The sequence below is a fragment of the Belonocnema kinseyi genome, chromosome 9 (assembly GCF_010883055.1).
Source record: "Belonocnema kinseyi isolate 2016_QV_RU_SX_M_011 chromosome 9, B_treatae_v1, whole genome shotgun sequence".
Taxonomy (NCBI): domain Eukaryota; kingdom Metazoa; phylum Arthropoda; class Insecta; order Hymenoptera; family Cynipidae; genus Belonocnema; species Belonocnema kinseyi.
This window is the reverse complement of record NC_046665.1, coordinates 16,530,717-16,541,065: the sequence shown is the minus strand read 5'-3', so window position 1 is coordinate 16,541,065 and position 10,349 is coordinate 16,530,717. Positions and strand designations below refer to the sequence as shown.

Genomic DNA, 10,349 nt, shown 5'->3' with positions numbered 1-10,349 from the left:
GTTTTTTCTTCTTCAAATGCGGTCGTTTTTCGGCGATTTCGATTTTCAATCGGTCCAATAATGATGACTAGTATGCTCCGGTTATGGTTTTACCTTTTTCAAAATAGTCCACGAATATTATGCCATGTGCATTTTGCTGCCGGTACTCAAGCGAAATTTCATGACGTATTTTTGTCAATACCGGCAACCGTTGGAGCGTCAACGGATTCGATTTTCGCGAATATTTGCCTGAGAGAAAAATTAACATTCAACAATTTGGTGCTAATCTTTGCAAAATTATCTTTTAAAATCCTTACTCTCACAACAATAAATGAAAGTCCGGCTACAATATAATAGGATATAAGAGATCGCGCCTATATGTGGGGAGCATCGTAATCGCAATTACGTCAATGTATAGCGTCGCTTTAAAAAAAATTTAAGTGGCAAATGGCCAGCCCACTTTCAAGCGAAAGATATTATATCCAAAGCTTATTGCAGCCAGGCTCCAATTATTTCTAACACAACCACAAGTACGCAATAATGGCCGTTGTCACTCGAGGAATGGCAAATCCAGATCGACGACAATCGCGTACCAGACGATTGGAAGGTCAAGTCTTGGCCGCGTGGAGTGCTGTATGCTTGGTTGAGTCTATCGTTTGTAATAACCGGTATATTCAGTAACGCTATTTTAGTTGAGTCAGTACAGTGAGCATTGAAAAGTTTCTCTGCAGATTCGTCCGACATTGATTTAAAGAGTATCCTGTTTTTTTTACTGCAGAACCAGTAAACCTTTAAATAAAAATAAAATATTACATTTTATAATGTTGTCAGGTCACAGAACCATGACAATTATATTGACAAAGTTCCATTCCGTGAATATAATTAATACGGAGTGAAATTTGTGATCACTCAAAGCTCGATCCACTTTCATCATTGATGTTGGTTTGAATATAATTTTAATAGTGCTTCCGCGTCAAGCGCGTATAAGAGGATACTCCTGAGACAGGAGGCCATTCGGGTTTCATACAGAGTGATGAGTCATTCGGTGGTATCATTGGTGACCCTATTCATAATTCCACCCTCCAGGACTAGAGAACGTCCTTGTTGTCCTTGAACAAGGGTGTGGAAGAAGTGGAGGAAGTGTGATATACCACATGGGCTGCTTTTGGGGCAGTTGTTGCGTGGATAATGGTGGTTGGGCCTCGGTTACGATAAATGACCTTTGCGCATGGCGTAGAAGAGAGGAATAAGCTTCTTGCGAAATAATCTTCCTAGGATTATCCTACAATGGTCGTCTAGCGTGAGGACCGAAGCTCTAGACACTGTTTCTATTATTTCACCTTCCTGCGGACATTTAATCGTTATTTTTAGATGGTTCAAGGGTAAAAGATACCATTGATATCCGTTGGAGAAACTATAAATAAAGTTGCTATTTATAGTGAAATATTTTCTTTCGCAGGGTCAGGTATGGGTGTATGGACTTTGTATACGAGCTTGTGGTGGACAACTGCCACATTAATTGTCATTATATGGATGTATAGAAAGTAATTGTTTTTCTGTTAAAGCATAAGGAAGGTCTCGCGCTATGTTGTTTTTAATAAGTTGGAGAGATTTCATAAAGTTTGAGGAGGAGACGACCTCAGGCGCAAGTATCCCATTTTTTGTTTCTGCTATGGCCGTTTCCACATTTTGTAATACCTCGGAAGTGTCCTGTAAGAGCAGTTCCATGGAGAACAAAGAAATTGAGCATTTGTTTGTTAAATTCTAGTGCGTTTATCGCATGGGTTAGCTTGATTGCTGAGTCTTTCAATGTTGTCAAGTCCGTTTGTTGCTGATTTTTTATTTCCTCAACCTTGGAGATGGTGGACTGCATCTTGCTCGTTTGGTTCTTTATTACCTGGGCTATCCCACTTAATTTATTATATGCTTCGTCGATGTTCGTACTAATCTTCTCGGCCTCCTCAGCGCTCATTGTCTCAAATAAGTATTTGGTTGCCGTTCCTATCAAGTTGAATAATCCGCGTTTTTGTCTATTGTTAGAGATGTTATCAATGCTGCTGTATCGGGTTATTAGTTTTCTGACCATCTCGAGTATAGCGTTAATCCCTTTTTTCATACTGCAGCCAAGGCGTATATTGCAGATGTGCTTAATTTTCCTTGTATAATTCGGTAGCTACTGTATGTCCTCTCTGATCACCGTCAAGTTTACGAAGTAGATGGTATTCCATGTTCCGTGTTAGATCCGTGTAGTGTACAGCTCCTTGATGATTGAGTCATCTAGGGTTTTAATGTCGTAGACCCCGTCCATCAGGTGAATCTGTAAGAGATGTTTTTTATTGAGAAGCCTGATACTTTTTACCTGATTGTAGTGCCTTAATTGCTCTTGCCCTCTCCTAAATGTTGTTATTGTTTTTGTGTCTCTATTTATGTCTCTTATTGCTAAAAGTTCTGGGCATGAAGCTTTGCCCTTCACGTTTATTTGTATTGATACCAAATCCCCTATTTGGTAATCTTCTTCCTTGCCCGTTCTTTGATTTTTTCTCGTTCACCTCTTTTGCCTGAGCGATAGTTTATCTTGTGTCCTACAGCTGTGACAGGCTCCTATCTTTCTTGCTTTTATGAATTTCTTCCTGTGTTTCTATTGTGCGTTTTGAGACCGCACATAGTAATTCCTCTGGTGCGTACGTTGTTGTGGTATGAGGACTTTGATTATAATTTGTTACAGCCCTGAGAAGCTTGATTACTGGATGCTCATTTCTATGGCATGTGCCAGACTTTTGAGAGTTTTAATTACTCTTTCCGCGATGTTATTATTTTCTGGGTTATACTAATTCTGCGATATACTGATCTGTCGGATGTCTAACTGGCCGAACAGTTCTCCTAGATGTTTGCTTTTAAAAGTTTGTTCGTTCTCAGTTACGACTTTTTCCTGCGTTGGGTTGGCGTGGAAGAATTGGTACATGGCGTTGTACACTTTCTCAGTTTTTAATGGTGTTACCCACGCATATCTGGTGAGGCTGTTTTCTAATAGTAGTAAGCTTTTACTAACGTACGTGAGTTTTTTGATGTTTATGAACTATATATTTCGGAACTTGTCTGTTCATTTCCGGCCAGTAGTAGTGTTGTTGGATTTTTCGTACCGTTTTATCCAATGACCAATGCCCATTCTCATGTGCCCTTGCAATTATGTTTTGCTGCATATCTTTTCTTTTTTTAGAAGTTGAGGAATGACTGGTTTTTGCTGCATCCATAGATTCCAACTCTTGTATAATTTCCTCAAGCAACTCTGGTGATACTTCGTTGTTTCGGATAATTACCTTAATGTCCATATTCGCTTATATAAGTGGTCTTATCGTATCTGCTTATGATGTCTTGTTCAAGAGTTCTTGTATGGCTGTGTATTCCAGGTGATCAGTTCCTACTTGCACATCTTCCTTCTTTTTACGGGAAATGCTCGAATGAGTGCGTCGGCCTTTGCGTTGTGTTTCCCCGGTTCATACTTCCGGCCGGTAGTCCGCTAATTTTTGTGTCAGCCGGAATAGGCGTGAGGACATGTTGTCATTTTTGGCACTCAGAGGTCCCTTAATTGGTTGGTGGTCGATATGAACCTTAAACGTCCGTCCGTACAGAAGGTGTCTATATTGTTTTATCCCCTACACGATTGTCAGAAGTTCCTTTTCTGTGGTTGAGCAATTTCGCTCTGCAAGATTTAGACTTCTGCTGGCGAAACTTACTGAGTGTTCTTTACCATTCTCGTCCAGCTAGCTAATTGCAACGCCAGTCCTTCGTTTGATGCGTCAGTGGATAAAATGAAGGGCTTCTTCAGGTCCGGCTGTTTCAGAATTGGGTATGAGGTCAGTAGGTTTTTTAGTTTGTTGAAAGCCTGTTCACATTCTTTTCCCCAGACAAAATCGATGTTTTTTCCTTTTAGGTGGTTCAGTGAGTGTGCTATCTTCGCGAAGCTTTTTGATGAATTTTCGGTAATATGATGCGAGGCATATGAAACGTTCGATTTCTTTGGCTCGGCTGAGGGAATTCCAGGATTTATCCACATTCTTATTTAGGGGTGTTACTCCTTTCGTTCCTACCGAGTGTTCTAGGTATTCGAGTTCCTTCTCTAAGTATTTGCACTTATCGGGTTGCAGTACCAGCTTCGTTTCTCGGAGACGTTCAAATACTTTTCTCAGGTGAGTGCTACACGCCGTTTTTTCTATTTCTTCCTTCGCCATAGTCACTTGGTAAAATCAATTGGCCATGTCGAAGCAGCTTATGAATTTTGCTGTTCCCAGCATACATAATATTTCCTCTATTGAGGACAGTGGATAATTGTCTTAAACGGTGTGTTCGTTTAATTTCCGAAAGTCCATCACCAGTCTCCATTTTTGTTTACCACTGTTGCCCATTTTCTTTTTCACCATCCATACATTTGCATGGTATGGTGAGAAAGATGGTCGTATTAGGCCCTTCTCTTCGTATTCTTGGATTAGTTTTTCAATTTCTGGTTGTATAAGGATTGGGTGTCTGTAGAGAGGTACGTTGATAAGTTTTTCGGTCTTTATTTTATATTCTACACCTGACACCATAGGAATTGAATCATTCGAGAGATAGAAGATATCGTGAAATTCAATTAGTGAGTCCTGCATTTCATCCCTTAGTTTAGTGTGGAGATGGGATAAAGAGCTTATGTTCAACAGTTCCTTTATACGCTGTTTGTTTATTGGGTTCTGCGTGACTGAATACATTGGAATCGATGTTTGACTATGCCTCTCCTTTACATGCTGCTTTCTTTCATTAATTATTATCTTATTGTTCAGGATTTTTGAAATTTCATTGCTTCTGTTGTTTGGTCCTAGGAACTTTTTTCTGTGGAAAACTTGCTCGAATTTTTCTATCACGATGTCCTTTTTCTTGACGCTGATGTTGGTTTCTTTTCCGTTTATATTTACCGTTAGAATTTTTGGGGTTCTTTACCGCCGCTGTAAATTCCTGATACGATATCTTTGCCATAAGTTATGTGATACACTTAAGGTGGTTTTATTTCTATTGCCTTTTCATGGTGATGAATGTACATGCTCCTAAAACCTGTTGTACTCAAGTTTTTGAATATTAGTCAAATTTTGAAATTAAAAAAAATTTGTAATTGGCAAATTTGAAAATTTTGGTAATTTTCTAGGGTGCAGGTTAACCCCTACTCGGAATTCTCCATATTACCTGTCATGGCGCACCTCCACTCCAAATTTCCCGAAGTACCTGTCATGGCGTATTACCCCCACTCCAAATTTCCCATAGTACCTGTCATGGCGAATTCCCCCCACTCCAAATTTCTCGTAGTACCTGTCATGATAGATTCCCCCCACTCCAAATTACCGATAGTGGTCCTGCTCTACTCTGATAAGACTATAAGAGGTGAACTTAGTCATTTAGTAGTGAAGAAAACCTCCACTACATTTTTTATGAAACTTGAAAAATAGCGTTCATACGAAAATTTGAAATTTTATGTAAATTTTTTTTAAGTTATGTCTATAGGTCTTTAGTTATAAGGAATAAATTTCTTTTTGGAAATGTTATTTGAATTTTTTGTCGGAAGAGAGTCTAAATGTGGTTTACAAGTATTGTAAGTTTCACATTAGAACGGCCAATGGATTACAAGAAAAAAAAATTCACATACTATGCACGGCACGATGTAGTGTCTGCGCCCGTTGCGTTCCTGTGGGAGAGAAGTACAGAAAAACTGGCCATACGCCGAACAATCATCCGATTTGTATGAAATTTATTTTGTAAGTTCACAGGTTTCAAATATCACATAAAAAAACTAAGGATGGCGGATCCAGTGTATCGAACAATATTTTATAAAGAATATCTGATTGGTATAAAACTATTTTTCTTAAGATTATCTGACAAATGGAAGATGCAATCTTTTAAATTTTGTTTGGATTCATACTCCTCTCACTAATAGGTCATTTCCAAACTTCTAATATATTAAAGTTAATAATACTTCGGTTTTCAGCGATTCTCACAAGAAAAGTTTTTTTTGTATACAAAATTATGATTTTATTTATTGAATTGAATATTAATAGTTTGGTTTTTATTATTTTCATAAGAGATAATGATCAATCATACAAATAGAATCATAAGAATAGAATAAATATTCAAATATAAAGGAATAGTAAAATACAATGATATAAAAAAGAATATAAATAAAATACATTTTCTATTATTTCAGTGTTTTTATTAAACTTTTACTCAGATGAACCCGGTTATACAGTATTGCCGCGGACTAAGTCAAGTGACTGATAAGATTAGAATGTTATAGGGTGAGTGACCCAGTGAATGAACACTTAAGGAAATCACTAATTACAACTAGTTCATTTCACGTTATAATAATTGATTATTCTTACAAAACTTTTGAAAATAGATTCTTAAGGTTTCAAATTTCATAATCCGATGAACAAATTTTGTTTTTACCAAAAAGCTTTATAAAAAATAATTAAATAGTGCAAAATTAACGAAAACACCAGTGAATGAACACTGTGAGCCAATGAATGAACAGTAGAGCACCAGTGAATGAACACTATAATGACTGCAAATTAGAATTAGGATTTAGGTATAAAATTATATAGGTACATTACAAAATGAGCAATTAAATAATGTAAAATATTAGAAAGCGTTGCGAAATTCATTAAATATATTATTTCAATAAAAACCACAACACATTTAGATATAAAGAAAGGAGGGAATACCAAAGTTGAGCACAGAACTAGGTTAACTTTTCCTAATTTTTTATAGCAATGTCTATTTTTAAAACATTTCTATCAGTTCTTTTAACCTTACAGAAAATACAACTTTTCGTTTAAAAATAGATAACTCTTATCTAGTGACTACAATAGAAAACTGCGATTTTTAGGACACAACATTTGTAATACAACACCTTACTATGTTGCTTTATGTTAAATTAGCAAATATAATTATAAATCAGTGTTGTAAAAATGGAAATTCTTCAAAAATTTATAAGTATATATTGACTAGTACGCAGTAGTACCTAGCACGAATTAATGTTTTTTATAGTTAAACAACGTTTTCTAAATGCAAAAAAAGCATTAAATTTCTTATCTCAAAGTTGCCTTACCTTTAATTTAGTTCGTGCGTACTTTTTTGATGTTCTAATCATAAAAATATGCATTTAAACTATAACTATTTATAGTTTATATTTATGTTTATAGCTTCGATATTTATAGCCTCATTAAGTGAAACAAACATATTTATATGTAACGAAACAACAGCCAGGTCTCCGTCACCTGCTGTTCATTCACTGGACCTGCGGGGTGACAGTTTTGCTCCAATAAATGAACACAGCGTTCGTTCACTGAAACACGGGCAATTTAAAGGTCCAGTACGTTGACACTCATTTATTAATAAAAAAACGTACTTTTTGTGAAAAAGCCTTGTGGGGAATTGAATAATAATATCTTACAACTATAACACAACAACTTTGATGCAGAAAAGGTAAAGAATTTTTTTGTAAAAGCAGTGTAAACAAGGAGTTGCTTAGGCACGTACCTTATAGTATTCGACGACTTTCTCACCATCACTTACCATAATCGATGATACCTCACATTTAAGAAATTTTAAAAATTATTTACAAGAATTTACTACAATGAATTGTATATTAAACTCTTCAAAATTGCTTCAAGATTTCAAATATATAGAAATTCATAAATACTTTAACTTTAAAAGGTTATATTTTTCGCATTAGTGTTCATTCACTGGTGACTGTTCAGCCACTGGATCAATCACCCCAAGTTAATTCAAATAATTTAATACGATGGTTGAAACCTCCTGCGATGATGTTGTAGGTATACATTTACGAACGGCCACGAGCGTTGGAGGTGACGACAGCCACCTCTGGATGCTTATTATATTCATAATTTTAAATTAGATGCATATAATCAAAAAATATATTATATGAATAGTATAACATTTTATTATAAGACTTCTGTAATATAAAAATAAGTCACAGTTATACTATTAATTTATCAGTATTATCCTTTGCATTATTGACAGTGGTTAACTATAAAAAAATAAAAATTTTCGTATTAAATCATGGTTTAAAATGAATATTTTTGCTAGATTGAAATAAATTTAATAGTCGATTGCAATAAAAAAAATCGAATGAAAAAAAAGAAAAACATGTAGGCAGCAAGAAGCGAGTTCAGACTTTCTGCTTAAAAATCCGAAGTTATACCGCCTATTCTATTTAGTGTTTCCAGTGACCAGTAAATTTTCGTTTTTCTGGTAATTTCTATACTATCGGGAATTTTTCGGGAAATCGTGAAATGCTGGAATGAACCGGAACGATTCATATTAATTAGATTTAATTATCTTTGAACATTGAAAAAAATTATTTTTCAGAAAGTAATATCCAAAAATAATTTATTCTTGCTTTGAAAGATTATTTCACAATAAATCAGTGTAAATTATACCATTAAAAATTTTTAAAACTATTTTGTTGTATAGTTTAACCCATGCAGGATTATTAAGAAGCGATATCTCCAATGCGTGACGGCAGACGATTTTCGGGAAAAGTTTCCGAACAATTTTTCAGTTTTGCGGGTAAAATTCGTTCCGCCCGTTAGAATGCGCTGGAACATCGCGTTGCCTCATTCTGGCAACACTGGATCTAAACGGTTCACAGTGGTTCGGAATTAGACTTTTGCTGACAGATCAGTTCATAGGAACTTTTTCGTATAAATCTGTCTATATATCACAATTTTTATCCGATTTAGATGGGTGTTTTTAAGTTGAAGCTAAATAAATTCCCTAGTGATCATTTGAGGCCGATTTCGGATTTTTGAAAAATTCTATGTAAGTAACAAACGTAAAAAATGTTGTTTTCAGAACAGAAATTATTTTAACCCGCAAAAAGTTGCTTGTTTTCTACTTGAAAATGTCAAATTGGGGTATATGTTTATAAATAAATATGATATAAAGGTACCAAAAATTTCAAATTCTCATATTTGCGGCTTTTTTCGAATTTCCAAAAATATTTGGCGGGGTTTTTCTTCGCTAACATAGGACTGAACATACTGCATTACAGCTAAACCCCATTACAACCTAAAAATTATTCTGTGTACTGGAGATTTACTCCACCAGCTGTATCTTGAAATGTGAGACAGGGGATGTTAGGGAAATAATCTCACGAAACCTGGTTGCTACGTTGAAAGGAAGGCATCTAAAGACGAATTGACGAAAATTACTCGTTTTCTGTTGATTTTGTAGCGCAAATTCATATCAAAGTATGAAAGTAAATAAGGTTCTTTACGAAAGACATAAGATTTTTCTTGACATATCTTTGGAGATAAGTATGTATATTCTCGAAATTGAGATATTCTTAATAATTAAGTACACAATAATTGTGTTTAAAACCAAGGAGAATTAATGCGAATAAGCATCTTCTGATTTATTTTAATCTTGCTTTCTTATTCGTTTAAACTAATTGACACGTATTTATGTGAATTAGACCATCGGGTATCACATTTCAGAATACCCCCACTGAGCTACGGGACTATTTGCTAAGCATATACAACGGATCCTGTATGCCCGCACGTTGCTTCTCCTCTTACGAATTAAATTAAATAACTCAAAGTTTAATGAAATTCGCTGTAACTAAGGGGCCATCCATATACCACGTGGACACACGTTTCCCTAAATATGTGGAAAATATACTGAAATGAGAGAAGGTATACTCTAGGTATACTCCAATTTTTAATATTGTGCTCATGCACAATAATAATTTTTATTTTTATTTTAATTTTTTTCACGACTTTTTCTTTCAAATTCGAATTATGTTTAAGCTCACGTTCCTAAGCTAATTCGAATTTTTTCAGCCAATTCATCGCTCCTTTTGGACTTTTTATAGTCCGGGAGCTCGCGACAATTCTATGGACGTCATTTTAGTACTCACTAAAATTTCAGATTCTTTTGTTCTCATAGTCCACAGTTCGAAATTCATTGACTGATTAACAGCTGTTGGTGTATTTTGCAACAATTTATCGTTAAACTCGTCAAAAATTCGAGTGAAAAAACGTCATTTTAGTACTCTTCAAACACATGGGGAATGATTGTTTGGATGCTAAAAACTAACAATAGGTTTAACTGGCAGCTCATGAGAGGTGCTAAAGTTAACTGGCAAACTGTCAAACATGTCAAAAATTCGAGTAAAACAACGTCATTTTAGTACTCTTCAAACCCATTGAGGATAATTGTTTTGTTGCAAACAACTAACAAAGAATTTGACTGGCAGCTCCTGAGTGGTGCCAAAGTTAACTGGGAAACTTTCAAACATGTCAAACATTCGAGTGAAAAGATATCAT

General features: G+C 35.3%; 1 protein-coding gene across 3 annotated transcripts in view; it reads left to right on the top strand.

The window, feature by feature from the left end:
* The window catches only part of LOC117179514 (vesicle transport protein USE1), a 108,951-nt gene that overhangs the window by 37,199 nt on the left and 61,403 nt on the right, over positions 1 to 10,349 (top strand). The window contains exon 1 of one of the 3 annotated variants that reach the window (XM_033371392.1): positions 7,464 to 7,482. The exons of the other annotated variants lie outside the window; for them this stretch is intronic. The gene's annotated coding sequence lies outside the window, so the exon portion shown is untranslated. Of the gene's footprint in view, positions 1 to 7,463; positions 7,483 to 10,349 lie in introns of those variants that run through there. 3 annotated transcript variants of the gene reach the window in all.